At 42.7% G+C, this 23,233-nt stretch overlaps 1 protein-coding gene across 3 annotated transcripts in view; it reads right to left on the minus strand.

The window, feature by feature from the left end:
• Positions 1 to 23,233, minus strand: part of RHBDD1 (rhomboid domain containing 1) — a 1,445,444-nt gene that overhangs the window by 1,047,780 nt on the left and 374,431 nt on the right. The window lies entirely within an intron of this gene.

Genomic DNA, 23,233 nt, shown 5'->3' on the forward strand with positions numbered 1-23,233 from the left:
TGGTTCATGGTCCCAGTGTGTGATGTCCCACACACAATACAGCACTCAAGCTAAGCTTTTGCATATGAGCCGGACATTCGGGTCGCCTGAGGCAGAGGATTCCACATGTGAGAATACAGCAACATGAGAATAGGACATCTGAACTTTCTTATCATAACAAGGACATGCATGACTATTTCAGATGTAATTTTCAGTAGGGTAATGCTGAAGGGGAAGAAAACTCGATGAGGTTTAACCATTTGTTTACTCTGTAACTCAAACATTCAGGTTTTATGCCTCTCGGAGATGACTTTATTAATGCATTTTTTTAACTGGTATTGAGGGCTATGAAGAATTTGCCAAAATGCTGTAGGGGAGATTAGTATGCAGTCCCAGCTGGTTGATCAAGGTAGCTGGTTGTTCATGGCAACACACACGGTATTTGTAAAATCCTCAAAGACAGTATCAAGTTTTTATTAGACTTGGTTTGGAGTATATGTGGAACATCAAGCCAATGTGTCAGAGTAAAAAAGGGTGTGGTGACATTTACCTTAGCAAAGGTTTCTAAGTAGAGCAATATTTTCATTTACACAGACGGTTAAAAGTTTATCAATGTGATAGTAATAAAACTGAAGTGACAAGGATGGGATGCAATCACATATTATAAAACTGAAGTATGCATCGTTTATTTTAACTTGGGCGTGGAGTAGCTCTTACCTACAATTTGTTTCTATAACCCTTCCTTTGATGGACTGACTTATAAAAATGGAGGTATCATCTCTTTGTTCTATGGGCCAAACAGAGTGGAAAGAGTTGCAGCCAGGTATCTGTACAATGTAGCACAAATCTACACACTATTTCTCGGTGACAGTACATACCCTGACTCCACAAAATGTATGGACAGCTTGTAGGCATCACAGTTTTTTATCCATTCCGCAGGCAGTGATGTGTCTCATCTTCACCTTATTACTATATGTTATTACTATATGTGGAGTTTAGCTTGGAATATTCTTTAATATAACTTTGCCTAAAAAAGGAACTGGGAGAGAAAGAAGTTTATTTGGTACCCTAACTCCTTTGGAGAACAGGTGTTGTCCACCCCTGGCAAAGTAGGTCTGGGCCCTCCACAATACTTCTCACATGAAGTGGCACTGAATCCCTCTGGATGCACCAAGCAAGTCAGTGTTAACAACAATAACAAACAAATCCTCCAATACTTCTCACAAGTGAACCTACCTACCCCCACTCAACATGGCTTTCGCCCAAAACATAGCACCTCCACTGCCCTAACTTCCTTCACTAACACCAGAGCACAAGCTAGAGATCAAAACAAACTAGTCTCTTGTCTGTTTCGTGATCTTTCCAAGGTTTCAACATGGTCTCCCACCCCCTCCTCTTACACAAACTCTCAGAACTCAACCTGTCCACCTTCACAATCTCCTGGTTTACTAGTTACCTTAACAATAGACTCCAGTCTGCCAAATGGCTTTCTGCAATCTCTCCTGCACTACCAGTGAAGATGGGCATCCCACAAGGATCAATCCTTGGCCAACTATTATTTAATATCTTCACCAACCACTGTGTATAAATCATGCCCACTGTCATCACTCGTTCAATATGCAGATGACACCACTGTTATTACCATAGCAGACACCCTCAGTGAACTACAGTCTACTACCCAGGCATCCTTCTTATCTATTGAGAACTGGCTTACCAAGAACCAGCTTACACTAAATCCAAAAAATACTAACCTCCTGCTATTTGTCCCTAAAAACATGACTAAACAAATATTCCTTCTCTATCACATTCCACAACAACACCCCAATTAATGTGGAATCACAGCCCAAACTACTAGGGGTCATCATTGATGACCAACTGAAGTTTGACCTGCACACTCTCAACAATATTAAAAAAAAAAAAAAAAAAAAAAAAAAAACACACAAAAAACTTTGACTCCTTTACAGATGAAAGAAATTCTTATCCAACGCAGCCAAACTTGCACTATCCCATTCCTACCTTCTCCTCTGCCTACTCTATGGCTCACAAATCCTCACCAACCTTCAAACCACCCTCCTATCAAAACTAGAATCCACCTACAACAAAGTGGCTAAATTCGCTGTAGACCACCCCTACTACTCACACCACTGCCTAGCTCTTAAAAAGGTAAACTGGCTATAGCTTCCTCACAACCTACTCCTGTTTCAGCTTCAAATGATACATTCTATACTGTATCTTCCCTCCTTCAGTCCCAGCATCTCCATACTCATCTCACTCCACTCACCACCAAGATCTACCCATAGTGCAAAACCTTCTCACTATCTACAAGCCTAAAACTAAAATAGGTCAAAACCTGTACAGCTACTCCCTGGCCCACGCTTGGAATAAACTTCAACTGGACATCCGAAACATCGATCATTGACAATTTCAAAACAGCTACCAAAGGCTATCTAAACAAACTTGGATCCGTCACTGTAACCTCCCTCCTTGGCCAACTTCCCTACTCCATTCAACTCTCTGTCCTTACCTTTTCCTTCTCCTTTTTACCCCCCTTACTGTGTATCAGCCTTGACACAATTAGGTCCCGACTACTGCAATACTCTACTAGCAAAGCAGCTATTGACTGAACTAGGTCTCACGCCCTTTAAATATTGAGCTGGAGAACTTTTATAATGTTGACTGTAAATTGAGATGTTACCATTTATTATATATGATTTTTCTTTTATCAGTTTTGAGTATTCATCTTATACTGTTCACAATGTATTTGTTTTTTATTTACTTGTGGAGCTTTTCTGCCCGGGCCTCCACTGAAAAAGGGCTTTGGCTCAGTCGGACTAACCCAGTCAACAAATGTCAAATAAAAAATAATAAATAATCTTTTCAAAATATAGAATCAGCAATAAAAAACTCATATCTGATAGTTTTCTGCAACCACACAAATTTCTTGCCAAGCTGCACATACATATGCATAAATCATAGCTGGATCCTATTTAGTGGGTCTGTAGTTTTCATAATAGTAAAAGGAATAGAATAGCTGTGTAAGAACTTACCATAATCTTAGATGTCCTTCTCTTACATGTTGCAGTATTCATTACAGTAGGGAGGTTGCTGCCTGCAGTGCCGACATCCAGCCAGTATAACAAAGTCTTGGCTCGGGGGGGGGGTATGTGTGACGTCCTGCACCAGGGCTATAAAGCAACATAGGGTATACAACTGACATCTGCACGTATTCTCTTTAGAATGGACTGTCCCACACAATAGTACTCCTGGGGGTTTAAGGAGGGTCAGGGTAGTTAGACCCTAAGTACTCACATATGGACTAGAATAAGGATACTTGTTAGGCTGTGATTAGTGTAGAGGTCAGCAGGAAGGCAAGATGATGATGTGCCCACAGGTACGTAAGGTATAATAGGCAGGTGAGCAAGAGGGGGCAAGAAGGAAGGGACTGAATACTGCAACATGGAAGAGAAGGACATGTAAAGTTATGGTAAATTCTTATGCATCTATTCTATGTCCTTCTATTGACATGTTGCTGTATGCATAACAGTAGGGAGAATGCCAAGCTTTTAGTATGAACTTGGGTGGAGAATAGAGGTCCTTGGTCAATAAGACCCTGAAGAACGGACCTGGCAAACTCAGTTCTAGCCCTTGAGGCTAGGTTCAACTTGTAATGTTTGGTAAATGTGTGTAGTGATGCCCAAGTGGCACCTTCTAGAATTGAGGCATAGTCAACCCCCTTGAAAAAGGCAGTGAGGAAGCAGCTGCCCTGGTAGAGTGTGATTTGACATGGCCCTGTAAGGTTTTACCATGAGCGGAATAACACATTCAAATGGATTTTGAGATCCATGAGAAAATGGTTTGTTTGGTGATTGCCTTCCCTAGAGGCCTAGGATGGAAGGAAATGAAAAGCCGATCAGATTTGCGAATAGGTTTTGTCTCGTCTAAGTAATACCTCAATTATCTGTGTATGTCTAGAGAGTGCAGTGTTCTCTCAGAGGCATTTTGGGAGTTAGGGCAAAAAACAGGAAGGTTGATAAAATCCTCCAAGGCCAGCTTCGAGAGAAAAACTGCACAGGACACCAAAGACAATCATAAGGCTTTTTTCAGTTATGTTAGGAACCTGGGATGCAACTCCCAGACTTGCTCTGAGTTGATTCTAAACAACAAAAAATACACTGAACCCACAGACCGCCAATATCCTGGCAGACAGGTTCAGTGCAAACTTCTCCCCCCCCAAAAGAGCAAGTATCTATCCCGGCAGAGGGCTGCCTCCCAAATATCTCTGATGCTCAGATGAAGGCTGCCCTCTCCAAAGCAAAAAACACTGCTTCCATGGGACCAGATGGCATCCCAGGTTGCATCCTACATGAACTCCAAGAGGAACTAATCCCTCAAATAAAACAGCTATACAATCTCAGCCTCACTACAGGATATGTGCCCACAGAATGGCGTACAGCAACAGTGGTCCCACTCCACAATGGTGGAGCCTCTACGGACCCTGGAAACTATCGCCCCATAAGCCTGACTAGCTTAGTCTGCAAGGCTATGGAGAGGATCATCATGGAGCTCATACACAAAGACATTGGGGACCTGCAGACACTAGATCCTACCCAGTTCGGCTTTGTCAAGGGCAGATCCTGCCTTTTGAACCTGGTTGACTTCTTCGAAACAGTCACCAAAGCCATAGATGAAGGGAAGGTAGTCCACACAGCCTATCTGGACCTTGCAAATGCATTTGACACAATACCCCACTTGGGCATCATAGGTAAGCTATCCAGCTTAAATATAAACCCCTATGTCACAAGATGGGTCGCAAACTGGCTCAAAGACAGAACCCACAGAGTGAGAGTTGCTGGAGCAATGTCAGACTCGAAACCGGTCACAAGTGGCATCCCACAGGGTTCTGTCCTGGGACCACTCTTGTTCGGTATATACTTTTCCGAGGTACAGGCAAACGTGGGAGGACTATGGCTCACCAAGTTCGCAGACGACTGCAAACTGGGCGCCATAATCGACTCTCCAGCTGACACAAACATCCTTCAAAAAGGTCTCACAGAGACAGATAACTGGTGCCAGCGCCATGGTTTATAGCTAAATGCCAAAAAGTGTATAGTCATACCCTTTGGCAAAAACAATGTGCCCACAAATTACCACATAGGCGGAAACCCATTAAATACAGAGAAAGTTATTAGGGATCTGGGGACCCAAGTTGATAGCAATCTCTCCTTTGAAAACCACATTGCCAAAGTGGTTAGAAAGACCTTCTACATAGCCCACCTCATCACGAAGGGTTTCACATCTAGATCAAGAGAGGTAATCGTGCCCCTTTATTCATCCCTCATCAGGCCCATCATAGAATACAATGCCCCTTTTGGGATGTACCTTACCCGACACCTGCAGCAATTAGAAAGACCCCAAAAGTATCTCACCAAGAGGATCAAGGGTCTCAAACTGATGCCATATGCTACTCGGTTAAAAAAACTCCAGCTCTACTCAGTTGCATACCGCCTACTTCAAGGCGATCTATGCCTGACATACAAAGCTATGTCAAATCCAGAATTAATGGACATGCTCCACCTCAGTAAATCTAAATCCCTTAGAGCCACACGCTCGAGGGACTTGAACCTCAGCACAGAAATAAATAGAACTTGCTGGAGGGACAGGTTCATAACCCAGAGGCTCCCTTCGCTCTGGAATAGAATTCCAGTTCATGTGAGGCAGAGCACCTCATTGAATCTCTTCAAGAATAATCTCGATAGGTGGATGGGGGATCGTAGGTTTGTCCCAGGGATTATTCCCGTGTCACTATTAGACAGAGGCACAGTAAACTAAACCTTAAAAAGGGCACAGTATACTCAAATCAAGGGGTGGTGTAAGCCATACAGAATCGGACTAGGCTTATAATTGCCCCAGGGCAGATAGCCTAGTATGAACCTATGAACCTACGATAGCTTAGTTTAATGAAAGTTCATTAGCCACCTACGGCATGAAGGAGGGATTAGTCTTGAGGGCAACCCTCTCCTTGTGGAAAATGAGGTAAGGAGGGATAGCCATAAGGGCTTGTATCTCTGCTACCCTACTGGCAGAGGTAAGGGCCACTAGTAGGACCGTTTTAGGGTTGCACAGTTTTAAGGTTACTGAATGTGCTGGTTCAAAAGGAGGAAGTGTTAGTTTTTCTAGTACAAAAGTCAGGTCCCAAGGTGGAGGGTTAGGCTTCCTAGGGGGCCTGATATGAAGGAATCCTTTCAGAACAGCTTGACATCCAATCTGGATGCCAGCAGTGGTAACATAGGCAGACAGGCAGAGATGGCAGATATATAGACTTTGACTGATGAGTAGGTTAGTCTTGAGTGAAGGAGCTCACACAAATAGGAAAGGACCAAAGAAACAGGAATAGTCACAGGGTCCTGTTTTTTCCTTTGAAACCACCTGGAAAATCATTTCTATTTAGAAATGTAATTTCTCCTGGTGCTAGGTTTCCTGGCCTCCTGCTGGACATTGAGTATGTCCTCTGAATATAGGTGTCTGAAGGGGATTAGAACCCCATCACCCATAAGGTCAGCTTTAAGTTGTTCACTTGAGGGTGTAATAGGGATCCCCTGTTTTGTGTGAGCATGTCTAACCGGTGGGATAACCTGTGGTGATTGCCCTTGGATAGTAGGTAGAAAAGGGGAGACCAATGCTGTCTTGGCCAGTAGGGGGTCACCAACAGGATTTTTGGGTTGTCCTTCTGGATCTTGAGGACAACTTTCTGAATCAGAGTGAAGGGTGGGACCGCAAAGAGTTTCATTCCCCCCCAGGAAAGGAGAAGGCGTCCACTTTCCAGGCTTGTGGATGTTGGGCTCTTGTGCAAAATTTGGGCATCTGTTTGTTCTGGCAGAAGACAAACAGATCTAGTTGTGGAATACCCCATCCAAGTATAACATCTAGGAATACCTCTCTGTGAAGCATCCATTCATGAGAGGGAGCTGAAGCTCTGCTTAGATAGTCTGCCATGACATTTACTGTGGAGGGAATGTAAACTGCTTGTAAACAGATGTTGAGGGTTGTTGCTAAGGTCCAGATTTGGATGGCTAAGCTGCAAAGGGGGTAGGATGTTGTCCACCCCCCCCCCGCTTGTTTATATACAACATGACAGTCATGTTGTCCGTGATCACTTTGAGAGTCCCTGGAAATAGGGCTGTATTGAAAGTCTGTAAGGCTAAGTGGAGTGCCCTCATTTCTTTGACATTGATGTGGTCCCTTAGTCTTAGTGTGGACCATTTTCCCTGCACAGTGAACTGTCTTAGGTTGTGCTGTAGCACCGCCCCTCAACCCAAGTCTGATGTGTCTGTGGTGAGTTCTTGCCGGTGGGCAGGTACCTGTAATGAAATTCCCTGGTTGTGATGGATGGCAGAGATCCACCACTGGATTCCTCTCTTCACACACTAGAGTAGGGGAAGAGGAGAGTCCAGGGAATGGGCATGGTGGCTTCATATGTTCTTCAAGATACACTGGATCTTTCTCATCTGGAGTCTTACTAGGGATAACAAGGGTATCAGGGAAGCCATGTGTCCCAACATCTTTAGGAATTTTTGTGCTGGGAATGAAGCGAGACTGGTGAGTTTGTCGAAGTATGTGCCAAGATCCAAGATTCTTTGTTCTGGGATAAAAGCTTTAATTAGGTCTGCTCTGATTCTGCATCCCAAGAAAAGCATGTCTTGTGTGGATTGCAGATGGGACTTTTCGTTGTTTATAGTTAACCCTAGGTGGGTCAAGGTGTAGATCACCTGTTTTAGGTGCTCTTGGAGGATGTGGCTGTCTTAATGAAGAACAATCAGGTTGTCTAGGTATGGGTATATTTGTATACCCTGTGTTCTGCAAGGGTCTATATTAGAACACCGAACTTTCAAAATTTAGAGTGTTCTAATATCGAACCCTATTAATCGAAAATTTAAAACATCGAACATGCATAAAAGTGATTTTTTTCCTGTGGAAAAAATTTGCTGTCCCAAAACACATACACACAACACAAGCAAACCAAACAAACAGCAATCCACACACATACACCTAAACTCTTACACCTAACCCTACACTAAACTATACATACACAACTAACTATCCACTTACCTTAACCCAAACCCTAACCCTAAGGTCCGTCACTATCGCACAGTCACCTCACCCGCGCCCTAACCCTAACTCACCTACCCCGCCCTAACCCTCACGTCCACACAATCGCACACTTACCTGAACCCGACCCGTAACTTTCCACCACAGCGCTGAAAATACCGAAGCAACAGAAATGGACAACCAAATGCTTTCTATGGTGCCTTGGGCTAGACATTGTTGAATGGTAGTGAGGAAGTGGTGGATTTGATTTGTTGGTCGTTGAGGAATTCCCTAGAAGGGGGGCAGCATCCACCAAGTCATGAAGTAACCCCTCTGAATGATGGAAAGTACCCATTTTTCTGTAGCAATCTTCTGCCAGGAGGGTAGGGAGAGGGTGAGGCGAAGGGACAGAGGGGTGTTTAGAAGTCACGCAGGAGGTGGTCTGCCTTGGTCAGACCATCTCGAAAAGGGTGGAGTGGCAGGAGTGTAGGGAAACCTGGGGATAGAGGTTTTCCTTGGTTGCCTGCGTCCCTTTGTTTGAAGAGCTGTATGGGAGGTTTGCCTCCTGACAAAGGAACTTTCCTGTGGATAGTTTCTGTGGTATCTGGGAATGGGGGACACCAGCAAGTGTTTTAGGTTTTGCAGTTGTTTTTCCTTCTCTTGAAGTGATTTAAGAAGTTCAGCTGAGGCTTGGCCAAAAAGGGCTTTATTGGCCAGGGGGGCATCCAGGAGTTTTGTTTGTACGTCTAAGGGCAGAGGCTGAAGTCTTAGCCAGGAGTATCGCCTTAGTACTGAGCCAGAAGCAGCAGATTTGGATGATGCTTACACAGCATCGTAACTGCACTTGATGAAGTGCCTAGTTACTTGGGATGCTCTTGAAAGTAGGTTGCTTAGCTGACTTTTAATATTGGATACGGGTGCCTCTGAAAGTAAGGTAGAAGCCCTGGCAATTGTGTCCAGGACATACTTAGCCATGTGGGTTTGGTAGTTCAATGCTCTTATAGCAAGAGTAGAAGAGGTATATACCTTTTTTCCTAGTCTAGCCATAAGTTTACTGTCCTTATCAGTAGGATAGAGGGCAGTAGAAGGTAATTGTCTAGATGTTTTATCTGCAGAGACTGCAATAACAGCAGGGTCTGCTGGTGGGTTTCTGAAAGGAACTGGGTATCCCGTGGGACAGTCTGGACGTTTAGTGACTGGGGGATGTAAGTCAGGTGCTTGAGAGGATACTAAAAAGGCATCCTGGAAGGCAGGGAGCAAGGGAGGCACACAGCTGAAGGGGAAGGCTGTTCCATTTGGAGCAGGTCAATATACCTTTTCTTACTATTGGAGACCTGCCACTTAAAATGTTCCCTCATGAGGGAAATGCATCACCAAAGGTGAATTCTTCCCGGGAGACTCAGGGGTGATGGGTTCCTCTTCCTCTGGGGTAATGAAATACTTGGGTGAAATCTATTTGAGATTCATAGGTCACAGAATTTTCATCTGAGGAGAGCTCTTCCTCTGATACAAGTGAAGGGGGCCCTGTAGGAGACACAGTAGGTTGTTGCTGTGTCTGTAGGGCCTGGAATGACTTAAACAGGCTCTGAGAGTAAGTTTCCCATCCTGGAACAGGATGTGTTTCTGTGTGCTTTACTTTCTGTTTTCTCTTCATAGGGGTAGATGGTAGAGAAAGAGAGGGAGCTGACGTCTGGTTGGATCGAGGAGCAAGAGCAGGACCCTTTGACTGAATGAGTCGTGGTTCCCCGCCGCCATCAGGATCTGATGGTTGGCATGCCTCAGTTGATATACTCGAAGTTTCCGGTATTCCAGCTTCCATAGTGGTTCCTGGGCCTAGCAAAGAAATGGATGTCCGAAAAGATCCAGAGCTTTTATCAGTCTCAAGAATCTCCCTTGACGCCTGAGGTGCAGCATGGGAATCAGGTCTGGTTTTCTTGGCCTTTTTCTGCAGTGGCTCTTCGGATGGGCCTGCTCCTCCCTTCATACCAAGCATGGGACGTCAAAGCCTCTGATTTTCCAAGTAAAGTTTAAGCACAGCCAGATGGCTACAAAGTGTTTTTGGAATGAATGATTTGCAAACAGGACAGGACGTATGGTCGTGGGCCTCGCCTAAACAGAATACGCACTTATCATGCGAGCCCTTGTGAGGAATTTGTCTCCCACAAGCACACTTCCCCTTTCTAGTGGACATGTATGTATTAGCAATAAACAAAAGGATAAAGAAAACCTCACAGTGTACTTATCTGTAGCAGTCGTTTGTGGCAGTCGTCTGAAATCAGGATCTGTTTCCCGAACTGACAACTGGAGTTAGATGTTCACTGCGGCAGAAATATTCTGAAGAGGGTACATGCAGATGTTACTTTTATACCCTACATCGTTTTATGGCCCTGGCACAGGATGTCACACGTACCCCCCTGAAGTAAGACTTTGGTATACTGGCCTGATGTTGGCACTGCAGGCAGCAACCTCCCTACTGTTATGAACACTGCAACATGTGAATAGAAGAACATCTCTTAGTACCTCCTTCCTAGCAATACATAGAAAGAGCCCACTTTGTGCCAATTAAAAACCCATCTCAGTTTTACACAATGGCTGCAATATTTATATGCAAATATGATCGGTGGGTTAGCACCTCTTATGTACAAATGCAATTTAATAAGCACACACAAGCTAGAACCAATCTCTGAATAGTCCTGGCAATGTTATCTCTCTCTACATCCTATTCTAATTCTCTTCTAGCATTAACAGGGGATTTAGAAAACAATTCTGAAAAAGTGAGTTGGGTATTGATCTTTAACTTCCTGGGCATTAATTAATCTGAAGTTTGTTAGCCAGTTTTGGACAATTGGTACGGGACTCTCTACAGTCACCGTTTGGACTAAAAGGCAACATAAAATATATACAGGAAACATAAAATATGTGATTGAAACACAGACAGCTAAAGATCACTATATCAGTATAGGCTGAAGACCACAAAGAGTTATGGCGGATTATAGCCTGTGTACAGTGCAAGTTATTCTAAAGTGCAGAAAATTAGAGATAATCCGTGATTTTAAAGCAAGAGCATTTATGTTCTTTCATTCATCAGCTGCTCTAATTTTTACTAGTCCAAAGAACATTTTCAGGCATGACAAGGGTGTTTATGAAAAGCATGATGTAATTAATCCATGACATTCGAAGTACTGGATACATTTAAGAATGTATGCATATCATCAGAGAGAATAGTATTTACAATACAGTAAATGAAGAATGGTAAGATGCAGGGTTAAAAGAGCAAAAAAAAAATTAGTAGAAATTGCAGGTGTATTAGGTTAAATAGGGGAATGGAGAGGAGGTTTGGGTATTACAGAACTGGAGGAGTAAGAAAAAATAAGGAGGAGGTGGCGGTGAGGGTTTCCATTAAGTATACACAAATATTTGTCAGACTTAATTGTGTCTGAATAAATCTTTTCACAGTTTAAATGCAGACAAGTATGTTGATAATAGAGAAAATAGCTAACTTTTGTTGTCAAAGCAATGGCACTGACAGCCATCTACAGTGTGTTGGTTTAAAGGATTTACAAAACTTATCTGGACTGTTACGAGTTACGTATCCTTTAACTGTTTCTGAAATTCTGAGAGATCTTTCAGTGAAGTAATTTGGGCACGAAGACGTTTACAAGAAGCTATGGTAAACCTGAAGATTTTTTTTTTCAGATGGACAGGAATAAGTGAGGCGTTTTAAGTTTGATGCTGGTGTTAATACACTGTGCACTACTTATCCACTGGTCAAAGATGGTCAGTATTTATCACTGAGGAGTTCTGAAGATGAGCTTGTTTAGCAATTAGGATGACCTAGCTGAGACTAGAAGCCAGTGGTGCAATAATGCTTTATAAGCTGGCAATACGAATAAATTGAAGAATCCCCTCTTCCTTGTTTAAATGTATTACAGCTAATATCTTAAGGGTCACTATAAGTGGCCAAATTACAGCCCTTAATTTCCCAGCCAATTTCTTTAAATGTGGCACATGAAATGGTGTCCCCTCTCCCTTCTAAATTTTTGCACTGGTGGGGTAACTCCCCTTTAATTTTTGCTTTAGCACTGCAAGTTTCAAGAATAAAACAATGGAACTACGGCAAGAGTAGGAACATGTCTACCTTACAACAGAAAGTAGTCACAGTAAATATATATGCAAATGATAAAAGCTTGATATCCCCACCCAAGCTTACTCAAAACATACAATTTTGGGGTCCTTTTACTAAATTTCTGACCTCCATCCAAATTCAACAAAGATGTGTTTCTAATGACGTTTTTATCAATCAATTTAGATTTCAACAAACATCTACAGTTTGCATCCAGCAGTTTCTGTCATTCACCAAAGAAAAAGCAACTAATTATAAGCAAATTAATAATTACACTCTTGATAATCAGTTAAACTAGCAGAAAGCACAATAATTCAAGCATTAACAGAATTCACTGCTGCTAAAACACTCAGTTCTACCAAAATAATGTATACACTTCAGACCACAAGATCTTGCTTGGGTGTCCTGCAGAATTCTACAGCAGCAGAGAGAGAAAAGGGAGACTGAGTGGATTATGTAAGTACCTCTGCTTTGCTCTTGATTGCTTATTTTCACAAGCCGCACTCTTCCAAGCATTTTTATTAACTTTGCAACTTATTTGAACTGTTTTTTGAATTCTGATACTATGTGCACTTTAACTGATCGTTTTTAAGTGTTTTCCAACTGTTGAGGGCTACACACTCAAGTGCAATAGCCATTTTTCTGCTTTAAAAGTGCTTGTTTTACTGTATCTGTTTTAATTTTTGAAAAAAAATCACATCTCTCTACTCATTTCCCGCCTTTCTATAAGCAGTAGAGTCCGGTTTTCAGATTTTGCTGAATTCTGGGTTGTTTCGGAGTTTCTGTGTTGCCCAGACCTTACTAAAACCCTGTTCATCAGTGAGAGTGGTGAGCTTTGAGTATCTGTCGCTGGAGGAGTGGTTTCAGCTCAGAATCTATAGTTTTATTGGCCATGTTGGGCTATTTCTATCCCTTTCATCTTTCTGTTTAAAAACCTGTGTTTGCACAATTTTTGTTCTTGTATTACCTCAGCAAGATCCTGCCTGGGTGTCCTGCAGAGTCCTACAGCAGCAGACAGAGCAAAGGGAGACTGAGTGGATTAAGTAAGTACCTCTGTTTTGCTTTTTATTCCTTATTTTCGCTAGCCACACTATTCCAAGCATTTTTTATTAACTTTGCAACTTATTTGAACTGTTATTGAATTCTGATATTGCTTGCACATTAACTGATCATTTTTAAGTGTTTTTCAACTGTTGAGGGCTACACGCTCAAGTGCGATAGCTATTTTCTGCTTTAAAAGTGTTTGTTTTACTGTATGTTTTAATTTTTGAAAAAAAAAAACAAAGCAAAAAAAAATCCTACTCATTTCCCACCTTTCTATAACCAGTAGAGTCCGGTTTTCAGATATTGCTGAATTCTGGGCTGTTTTGTAGTTTCTGTGTTACCCAATCTTACTAAGACAGAAGGAAGTGTCTCTGTTCATCAGAGAGAGTGGTGAGCTTTGGGCAGCGTACCTGTAGCTGAAGGAGTGGTTTCAGCTCAGAATCTGTAGTTTTATTGGCCATTTTGGGCTATTTCTACCCTTTCATCTTTATGTCTAAAAACCTGTGTTTGCGCAGTTTTGCGCATCACACAGCGCCCATTTAACTAGGGTTAAACTATTCCCGGTGCCAGAAAGATTGCTCTTCTAATTTTCCCTTATAAATAGACAGTTTTCTAGTTTTAGCATTCAAAACGGTTTCCTTGTATTCAGCACTTGTTCAAAACTAGTTGCAAGCACTAAATAACCTACAAACTACTGCAGCACTCAACTTTCCTCACTTGTCTAGGAGGAAAACAGTTTTTAGTAGTTACATTAATAAGCACCTATCCAGGCATGTCTAAGAGTCAACTCCCAGTATTTGCCTCTGTCCACCTGATGAATCTGGGCATCTTGGGGCAATGTAGCAATTGCCACATGTACATTGACAACCCTCTCCTCCTACCACCCAACGCTACAACTTGTGAGAGATGTACTTATATAGCCAAACTGGAAGCCAAGCTCTCTCCAGCCAAGACTGTACTAGACAGTCAAGAGGAGAAGGTAAACACTGCACCACACCACACTCAACACATAGTCCATCAATGCCTACACCACCTAAACCCACACATAGTAACACAAAACACACACCTACATTTGCGGAGGCTCTCAATACAAATCTGCCCAAACAGAGACCTCCAAAGCTGAAACGCAAGCAACCACCACCCCAACACTACCCAAATGACATACAGCCCACAAAATCAGTGTGCCACTCAACCTCAGCCCATAAGGCAAAACAACGCACTCAACACACTAGTCATAGGTGACTCTATAGTCAGGCACACCGATGTCCCACTCACCAGGCTAAACAAGGAAAAAGTTACTGTCAGCTGCATTTCGGGTGCCAGGATCCACCACATAATGCAAGCACTCAGGTCACTCCACAACAAGTACAACTATGACTCTGTCACTGTCCATGTTGGTGTGAATGACCTGACACGTACCTCCCTGGACTACATGAAGAGAGACATGGAGGAGCTCTCGGATCATGTACCCCAGGCAGGTATGACCCTAGCCCTGAGTAGCACCCTGCCATCGCCCACAATGATACCACAATACAAGGAAAAAAGGACTGACTTCAACAATTGGCTAAGCTTCTGGTGTCATTCTAAGGGGATCCAGTGTCTGTCTGCTTGGGACGACATGATCAACAGACCACGATGCTTTGCCAGAGATGGCCTGCACCTGTCACCCCTGGGATTCCAGATACTGGCTAAGGCTCTTACCACCCTATAGTGCCTTTTTTAGGCAAGGTTCAAACAACAACCTTACCACTGTAGCAGGTATAAGCAAGCAAAATCTGAGGCCAATGCTACTCAATGCTAGAAGTCTAAACCTCAAAATGCACTCACTCAAGGCACTCCTTAAAATGGAGAACATCAACATCTGTGCAGTGACAGAGACCTGGTTCAAGGCTCCAGAGAGCACTCCTGCATTACCAGGCTATAACTCATACTACACCTTTCGGCCACCTAACCTGGACCAAAACACTTGAGGAGGCATGCCCATATTTATTAAGGATATCCACACCTCCAGGTTAGTTGCGCAACATAATGCATCCGAAATTATCTAAGTGCAACTAACACTGGCAAGACTGCAATCCAGTTTGTAGCTTGTTACAGATCCCCAGCCATGCCCCAGGATGCCCACTCCCACGTTTTTGTGATATACTGGGTAATATTAAGGTACAGCCCAATACCCTAATAATGGGGGATTTCAACTACCCCACTATCAATTGGGAAAACTATTCATGTACTAACTCATTTGCTCAATGCTTTCTGGAATTCATAAATTCCAAAGCCCTGGATCAGCTTGTCCATTCCCCCACCAGGGGCAGCAATATCCTGGACCTGGTCATTACCAATATGAACAACCAATGTTCCACAACTCCTTGCTGGTCAGATCTGACCACAAGCTAATCACCCTAGCTATCAATATCCTGCCCCCACCCCCCATTAAGGAAACCACAGTAAAAAACTTCTCCAAAGCCAACTTCATGCTTCTTATAGGTAAGTTCAAAGGTAAGTACTAGGCTATCTGCCCAAGGGCATTTATAAGCCTAGCCAGAATATGTTGGCTTTCGTCACCCCCTTACATTAGTTCCCTGTGCCTCTGTCCAGCAGAGCCATCAGTTCCCTGTGCCACTGTCCAGCAGAGCCAGTACAGTTTTCCCCGGGGTAAATTTTCTGTTTCCCATCCACCCGTCAAGGTTTCTCTTGAGTGTTAGTGGGGGGCTCTGCCTGATGTATATTGAAATCCTGTTCCAAAGCATGGGAAGTCTCTGGGATAGGAATCTATCCCTCCAGCATGTCCTATTTATCGTTGTGGTGAGGTTTATATCTTTAGAGCATGTGGCTCTCTGGGATTTGTTTTTTTTTTAGGTGGAGCATGTCCATCAATTCTGGGTTGGACAAGGCCTTGTATGTCAGGCAGAGATCACCTCTGAGTAAGCGGTGTGCAACTGAGTACAGCTGGAGTTTCTTGAGTCGGGCTGCATAGGGCATCTGTTTGAGGCCAATAATCTTCTTGGTGAGGTACTTTTGTGGCCTTTCCAGCTGTTGCAGGTGTCTTGTAAGGTAAATCCCAAATGGGGTGTTGTATTCTATGATGGGTCTAATGAGTGATGAATAGAGAGGCACAATAACCTCTTTTGTTCTAGATGCGAACCCTTTTGCGATTAGGTGGGCCACATAGAAGGATTTTCTAACCACCTTGGCAATATGATTATCAAAGGAGAGATTACTATCTACTTGGGTCCCCAGATCCCTTATTACATTTTCTGTATTAAGGGGACTACCACCTATGTGGTAGTTCGTGGGTATTTTGTTTTTTCCAAAGGGGATGACTAAGCACTTTTTGGCATTTAGCTTGAGGCCATGATTTTGACACCAGGTATCCGTCTCAGTGAGACCCATCTGAAAGGTGTCTGTATCAGCCAGAGAATCAATTATGGCCCCTAGTTTGCAGTCGTCTGCGAACTTTGTCAGACATAGCCCTCCTATGCTTGCCTGTACCTCTGAGAAGTATATACCGAACAGGAGGGGTCCTTAAGACAGAAGTGGCAAGCTTCATAACACCCATACAGATGGAAAATAGAGGTACAACTGCTGAATCCTATACAAATGCACTGTATAAGCACATACACGAGTGCATGGATCGTGCCATCCCCAACAGAACCAAGACGCTATCCTCCAAAAAAAGGAAGCCAATCTGGTGGTCCTCTGCCAAAAACAAACTCTACAACAGAAGGAAGAAAGAAGCTGTTGCAAAAAAGAGTAGAATCCCCAGATTGCAGTAACTCCCTGGTCAGCCTCAGAAAGAATGAGATCCCTCATAAAATCCTCCAAAGCAAGTTATGAAAATAAAATCACCACTGATTCTAAAGACAACCACAAAGCATTCTACAGCTATGTCAAGAATCTCAATGGCAACACTCAGATCTGCTCCGACCTACAGCACAATGGCACTAGATATACAGAACCAGCTGATATTGCCAACATCCTGGCAGACGTCTCCCTCACCCCCCCAAGGGCCCATCACTATACCAAAAGAATGCAAAGCCCCTGTAATCACAGCTGCACAGGTAAAGACCACACTCTCCAAAGCCAAGAACACAGCATCCACTGGATCTGACAACATCCCAGACTGTGTTCTGCACAAACTACAGAACGAAATGGCACCCCACCTAAGTACTATGTTCAATCATAGCTTCACTTCAGGCTTTGTGCCTACTGAACGGCACACAGTGACTGTTATCCCACTCCACAAAGGGGGTGCCAATATGGACCCCGGGAACTACCACCCCATTAGCCTGACGAGCCTGGTCTACAAGGCCATGGAATGTATCATCTTGGAGCTTATAAACAAGGACATAGGTAACCTCCAAACTCTGGACCCCACTCAGTTTGGGTTTGTAAAAGATAGCTCCATTAAAGCGTTTGCTGTATGCTGGCTTCAGTTTGGTGGTTTTACATTTTTTGTAAAAGATAGGTCATGTCTCCTAAACCTGGTTGACTTCTTTGAAGCAGTCACCAGAGCCGTGGACGACAGCAAGGTGGTGCACATAGCCTACCTTGACCTCACCATGGCTTTCAACACCATCCCCCACTCTGGAATTATAGATAAACTCACTAGACTGGGCATAAATCCCTATGTCACAAGATGGGTAGCCAACTGGCACACTGACAGAACCCACACAGTGAAAGTAGACAACTCCAAATCCAACTTCAGACTAGTGACAAGTGGGGTACCACAGGGTTCGGTTCTGGGTCCTCTCCTGTTTGGCATCTACTTCTCAGATGTCTAGACTAATACAGCAGGTCTATGGCTAACGAAGTTCGCAGACTGCAAACTAGGTGCCATAATAGAATCGGCTAATGATGTGGACATTCTACAAAGGGGCCTCACGGAGACTAATGCTTGGTGTCAAAGTCATGGCCTCAAGCTCAATGCCAAGAAGTGCACTGTCATCCCCTTTGGGAAACACACTGTACCCATGAACTACCACATAGGCGGTAGCCTACTAAACACCAAAAGTGTGATAAGAGACCTTGGGACATAGGTGGACAGTAGTCTCTCCTTTGATAATCACATCGCCACAGTAGTCAGGAAATTCTTCTACGTGGCACACCTCATCACAAAGGGGTTCACCTCCAGAAAAAAAAGGTCATTGTTCCTCTCTACTCATCCCTCATCAGACCCATTAGAATACAATGCCCCATTTGGCATGTACCTCGCAAGACATCTAAAACAACTACAAAGACCACAGAAATACCTAAGAGGATTACCAGCCTCAAATAGACGGCATATGCAGACAGTCACAAAAAACTCCAGCTCTACTCCATCGCTTATCACCTACTCAGAGGCAACCTCTGCCTAACATACAAAGCCATGTCAAACCTAGAACTGTTGGACATGCTCCACGTAAGGAAATCTCAATCCCTCTGAGCCACACGCTCCACGGACCTAAACCTTGCCATCACAATAAACAGAACATGCTGGAGGGATAGATTCCTGTCCCAGAGACTTCTCATGCTCTGGAATAGACTACCCATTCATGTCAAGCAAAGCTCCTCATTAGTCCTCTAAGAAAAATCTCGACAATTGGATGGGAAATAGGAAATTCACCCCGGGGATCACTTCTGTGGCTCTGCTAGACAGGGATGCAGGAAAATAACTTTCTTGGGTGATGAAAGCTAGGGAACTTTTGTGGCTAGGCTTATATAGGCCCCAGGGCCGATAGCCTAGTACCTACCTATGAACCTATGAGCCACTCTTCCACTAAATAGATTCATCCTTGGTCTTTCTGTTTCAAACCCCTAGAAACAAAAATGGGAGCAGTATTCATTAAGTTCTGCAGCCTTAAACTCCATGTTACCCACGTTCCTGAATGTCATGGCTCAATTATTCATTTAGCTAGGAACATGGTAAACTCTCCTTTCTTGCTGGATAAACCTATCAACTAGATAGTTTTATGGCAAAAGCTAAAAAATATACATTATGCAGACCCAATGCAACCTTTCTTTGTAGATAAATGCCTTCACATCTTTTAGTGTTTAAAACATATGTTTCACTTCAGTAGAATTCCTCCTTTGGCAACTGTTTTCAAGCTTGATAGTATTAATATCTGGCTTTTTTACTGATAGAATGGTGGACAATACAACACTGGTCCATGAATAGCCTTCTTTTCTGAGTACAGTTTCTTGATAATCAGGGTCTTGTGTCTTTTAGAAAATTAACTCTCCACCTTTTTTCTCCTTCCTGCAGAGGAGTTGCTTTTTTTCCACTGGTTTGGAAAAGTTTGCATGGTGGCACATGGTGTCCCATAGCACCATGATGCGTTTTTCCCTCCTATCATTCATAAAATCTATGTTCTACTTCTTTATTATATAGTTTGCAAAAATTATTTTTCAATATGCAGACATCAGTTAACCTAAAAACCTGATGACATCAGGGTTGGGATAGCATGGAGATGTGTCCACAAACTTTAAATGGATATACCAATGTTCATGTACAAGGACTGCATCCAATACAGTGTACAAATACATTACCTCACTATCCCTATCATAATGTCACTGGGAAATACAGTACACTTATTTGTTTCATAGCTTAAAATATTTTAGAACACTTTTTTATTAAATGGCTCGAATATATCAGGAATTGTTTGTTTCTTTCGGCTTTTCCCAGTTAGGGGTCGCCACAGTGGAACTCCGGTCCGCTAATGATTAGTAGTTGATTTTTTACATGCCGAGTTACCAGCCCTGCCGCACAACCTTCAACGAAGGTATGCCCATTCACGCATGTCTCCACGAAGAAGACCCTCTAGCTGAGAATCGAACCGGACAGCGTCTTACTGTGAGGTGACAAATGCATCACAGAACTTAAGCCAGCACAATGCATGTATGGACTGTGCCAAAATCCTTTAAGCTCAACATTTCCTCTTCCTCTTCATTAAACTGAGATGTAAGCTATACTGCCCAGCCTCTCTACATACTGGCATAACACAATACAGTAAACTCACAATTAACCGAAACTCAAGAAACCAGCACTCTCAAGCAACTGGCAAAAAAAAAAAAAAATCGAAGAAATACAGTACAATTTTCATGTGTTGCACTTTGTTATCTCCCCGCAGAAAAATACCTTATGTTTTTAGAGTTTTCAAAAGGAAGACGGGAATAAATTCCCTCGCTCTCCGACATGAGAACAAGTCAAACCAAACAAATAGTATAGGGTGCAGTATTAGTCAGGCCTATCTTTAATAGTAACTCTCAAGCAACCAGAAATTACAGTTATCTGGCATCTATCAATCCCCATGGGTGCCGTTTAACTGAGAGTTTAATGTGTTCATACATTTCAGTAGTTTATACCTTACATCCTGACACCATTCAACTTCTCACGCTAACATTCAGAAGAGATCTGATACTTTGGCAGCTTAGTCTCTAGCTGATATTCAGAAAGATTTTCCATTATGGGTCTGATCCAGGTCTACCTCCTTCGGTGTATTTATGAATCTTTGCCTAGTGTTTCCCTCTACTTTTCTTTAATATCTGAGATGCCCAGTATACCTGACTGTTGCTGGAGCAGCAGGGAGAAACATACATACATTAAGTTTGACATTTTTAGAAGTCTTGTAGTCTTCACTAAGGCTGATCACTCCATTCAGCTGCCTTAAAGTTTTTAAAATTATGCTTATATATTTAGCCAGAGTTTTGCTGTGATTCTGGTTCCACTGATGGCTTAAGTAATCATTTTGGAGATGGTTTCCTAGGATTTGGGTAAAAGTGAAAAAGATATATGACGAGACCCAAGAAATGTTCAAGGGCAGTTAGTTGACGTTAGCCTTTCTAATGCAGATGGTATACAAATGATGAAGCTATGAAAGCCTGAGATCGATGGAGCTGTGGAAGTCTGAGATTGATGGAGCTGTGGAAGCCTGAGATCGATGCAGCTGTGGAAGTTGTACAGCAGCACAGAAAGTGGTGTTTGTGCTCTTAACCAGGACATGAAGAAACACAAATCTCTTAGTGATGACTTCTGTGAGTACTTGAAGGAGCAAGCAGCATGTTGCCAAATGTACCCTGAAATAGTGGTTAACAGGTATGTGAATATGAGAGTGGAATTAAGCAGACACATTTACAATGAACAAAAGTTGGATAATTTTGGAAGCTACAGCAAGCTGATACAGCCCAGAGTGTTGGAAGGACAGGAAGGACTTAGCAATCATAAATTAGTGGAAACTAAGATGATGCAATGGACTGTTTTTTTTTTTTTTTCAAAACAGAGTGGTGGGACTAGATAAAGCATATCAGCTACTGCCTCTACTTGCAAATAGAATGCATAGCTGTCTTAAGCTGATTCTGATACAGTCCGTGGCATGGTAGATCATGATTTACTGGAGACATACTTCAGAGAAGGGTGCAGTTCCTCACGCAAAGAAATGCCTGTGATGCAGAAATCACAATAAGCTAGATTTTTCTGAGAAGAAGCAAATGCTCAAATCTGCTTAACAAACCATGCAGGTTTTGGAGTGGTTGCACCTAATGTTGTTCTATATGAGTGACGACAGAAAAAGTCAAACAAAAGTAATGGATGCCCAGAAACTGTTGAAGCAGAGGGAATGAAAACAAGAGGAAGTACCCAATGGAGTTATGGTATCATGGTTACATGTTCCTTAGGGAGAGCACAGTTGGAAGAGAGTCACACAGGCTACATTTATGAGTGTGTAGTACAGAGGATTTTTTCAAATCAGAGTCTGTGAAGTATAATGAAAAATTTTTGTGACATTTGATTGTTACTAACTTATGGCAGCAGAGAGCAATTTGTTTCAATTGAATGATAACATAATTCATAGTTACTGTCACTGTTTGAATTCTGGTTGGATTAGATCTACAGACAGACTTTTTATCTTGAATGCTAACAGACTTGCTTTGTAAAGTAATATTATTAATTCTAGTTCTCTGAATACAGTATAGAAAATGTTAAACTATAGATGAGTAATTCATGTATAATGTGCAAGTCATTCTAGAGACCTGTTAAAAATGTGACTACGTAGTAAGCAAAAGGTTTAAGTGTGGTGATGCCACTGGTTTACTATCAAATAGTCGAATGTCAAAATACATTCCTATCACAAATATCGTCTCACATATTCAAATAGGAATGTTGAAAAGGTCAGAATGTTGCAAACACATTTAATTTTGCAAATTCGACCTTTGTCAACATCTGTAGACTGCACGCTGACACTACACATCACGCGACTTAACTATTTCACAGGGAGGCAAGTCCCCCTGAACTCCCAATGTGGAGGGCTGCATCCCCCACACCCCCCACATATTATATATTCCAACTCCGAGATCGCACTACAGTGGTCTGATCTGTACTGTACTGCAATCTCTAGCACTAAGGTCAAACACGTATGTACAAATGCATAGTCCATTCGTAGGGATGCCTGCAGTATTGAAGGTCAGCAATACGGAATGCTATCAAATGACTTTCGACATTCCGGCTGTTGCCGAGCCGTTACTCTAAATTTTCAGAGTAAACTGATGCCATCATACTAAGAGATAAATAAACTGAGTGCAACTGGATCCATGTGGCTGCATGACTTCAGGAGACAAATGGCGTTCAATCCTGTGGAAAAAGTACAGTTGTGTACACTTACTATAAATGTAGATGTTCGAGAGTATTCACTGTTGCAGTCATCACTTTTGGGTTATCTGCTTGCAGTAGCCCTCAGTCGGGCTGATTAACAAAGTCTTGGGTCCTGCATCAGTTGCTGTCCCTTCTTCCATGACGTCAGGTCATCAGGGGTTTAAAACATGCAGCCGACACCATTACATCACTTTTTCTTGCCCCAGATGTCAGGTGCCCCCTTAATGGGAAGCAATTAAATCTATAAATATACAAGGTTATACCTCCAACAAAAAAGCAAATACACCAAAAAGCTTTTGAAGATAGCAAAGGAAAGTAGAGGTATATCCAAAAAAAAAAAGAAGGGGGCAGGAGGGAGGGTAACCAGGACTGCAACACTG

The sequence above is a fragment of the Protopterus annectens genome, chromosome 4.part1 (assembly GCF_019279795.1).
Source record: "Protopterus annectens isolate FY-2018-M chromosome 4.part1, PAN1.0, whole genome shotgun sequence".
Classification (NCBI taxonomy): Eukaryota; Metazoa; Chordata; order Ceratodontiformes; family Protopteridae; genus Protopterus; species Protopterus annectens.